At 21.1% G+C, this 2,371-nt stretch overlaps 1 long non-coding RNA gene across 1 annotated transcript; it reads left to right on the top strand.

Annotated features, from left to right (window-relative positions):
- The first annotated feature begins 1,396 nt into the window (after positions 1–1,396).
- Positions 1,397–2,025, top strand: LOC131657260 (uncharacterized). Its single transcript, XR_009300567.1, has 2 exons — positions 1,397–1,617; positions 1,722–2,025. It is a non-coding gene; the product is annotated as an uncharacterized LOC131657260 (long non-coding RNA).
- Positions 2,026–2,371: the final 346 nt, after the last annotated feature.

Here is a 2,371-nt window from a genome sequence, read left to right as displayed (position 1 = left end):
TGTTTTTCTCAAAGCGATTTCAAGAGGTTGTGTACTATCATATTCACAAAGGGAGAATGGTGACTCGCATATAAATGTAAGGAGGTAGTAGTTATGCACTTGAACGAGTGGTGACAAAGACTTCACATTTCATTATGCAAAATACCACTAATCAAACTCTAGATAGATCCTACACTTCATAATTTTGATATTATATTCATGAAAGAAGGTAATTGATTTAAGAAGAATATGAAATAAAAGTTTCTTTTGATTCTATTGTAAAACTCTTAATCTCAAAATATTACTTACAATATTATTCTTATTCTTATTTCTTTTCAAAATATGACTATTTTATATAGAAAATAATAGATATTGATTTTCTACTTAAAAGATCTAAAATAATTTCAAGTATAAATGCTAGTTTCTAGGAATGAAGTTTACTTTCATTCATAATATATGATATATTTTGCATTGTTTATTTCATGTATAAACTAAATCTTTTTATTACATTAGATAAGTAGCAGATAAAAATCTAAATATTTGCTGGTAAATCTTCCATGGTTAGATTCTCTTAGACCATAATTGTTGTCATCGAGTAGTTATCAATATTTAATAGGTGGAATACAACTTATCTATCTTTATAAACATAATTAATATATGCATTTTCATCTTAATTTTAATTACATAATAGAAATTATCAAAAACTAATTTTGTTAGTAATCAAACTACATTATTTTTTAAAATAATATACTTATTCTTTTGTAGGAATGAAATTAGGAAAATGTAGAATTAAATAATGTAAAAGAAATTGCAATATAATACAAACAGTTTGTTTCATCTTTAAAAAAATGGATTTTTTCTTTATATTTTTGAAAATAGATTTTACAAAAACGTTTTATAAAATATTATAAGTTTTTATATTAATTTTTTCTAAATTGAAACACTATTTTTGACATCATATAACATAAACAAGCATTATTGAAGACCAAACCATAGTCAAAACTGTAATTTTTTCAAGGAATGGTATTTCAAAAATAATTTTTATGAAAATCTATTTGAAATAGTTTCATAATTAACTGATTTTTTGAAATTTTGATATCCAACCAAAAAATTCAATAAAAAGATGAAATAGCTAAAATAAGATTTTAAGAATAACTATTCTAAACAAATAAGAACAACTATTCTAAAAAAAAATATTCATTTGAAGCTTTTATTAAAAGTTTTTTTAAAATTTTTTTTACACAAATATATAATTTTATAAAAATCATTTTTAAAACAATATACGTATTTTTAATAATACATGACAATATTGTCTCCTTTCTATCACCAAAGGATGAAAAGTTTCTTCAAAAGAAAAATAAATCTAAATTATAAAGTATTTTTTTGTTACCCTTTTTTAAATATGCATAAAAGACAATTTATTAAGAGTGCAAAAGAAGCAATTAAAATATATTAAAATATATTATGTATTTTAATGTTATAAATATTAATTGTGTTTAGCATTGCATTAAACTTACACATATTGATCAAATCTCAATCATTTATAAAATAAAAGATAAAAAATCATGGCTAAAATTCTCAAATTTATTTATGAAGTTTTGTTTTTGTCCCTATTCCTTCTTTCAGCGAAGGCTATGTGTAAATCATTTTTCTCAAATATTTTCTTTTTTCATTTTGTAGTTTCTTTCATAATCTTTTATTATATATTTTATTAACACTTTTTATTGTATTTTTTATTCCAGATCCATGTGAAACTACTGATGATTGTATACGAGTATTTATTAGTGCTGAAAAGCTGAACTACTACCTTGAGTGCATCGAGAAAGTATGTGTATCGTTTCCTAAATAAGTATATGAATTCTTGAAATATCAAAAAACTACAAATAATATATTTCCTAAATCGTCATTTAACATTTATGCTTCATAGCAACAATTGTATTTTTTAAATATTTATTTCTTTTTATAATTTCATATACTTTGAAATTATGTCTTTTGTAATCTACAATTTCGACAACGAAATGAAAGAAGACAATAAAATTATTATAATGTAAATTTTTTTATTTTTTTTATCAAATTTGGAAGTATATGTTGCCAATTAGTTCTCCATACAATTAACAATTTAAGTTATAATAAGGTAAAGGTAAAAGTTGCACTAATTTAATTAAAACACATAATTCAATTATTTTATAAAAGATTAATTTAGTGATTGAGTATGTTGTAAAATATAAGAATATAAATATTTTAATATTTTAATTCTATTTAAAATAAGATTATTAAAAACAAGAGAAATTAAATGTGTAATTTATAAATTTGATAGGTATAATGTCTTGTCATATACAATTCAGTAACACTTATTTTATGGGTGCATTTAATCAACTATTGCGGTTTGACA

Source organism: Vicia villosa, linkage group LG3, assembly GCF_029867415.1.
Source record: "Vicia villosa cultivar HV-30 ecotype Madison, WI linkage group LG3, Vvil1.0, whole genome shotgun sequence".
Classification (NCBI taxonomy): Eukaryota; Viridiplantae; Streptophyta; class Magnoliopsida; order Fabales; family Fabaceae; genus Vicia; species Vicia villosa.
Note: the sequence above shows the minus strand (reverse complement) of the source record. Positions and strands in the feature narration are given on the sequence as shown.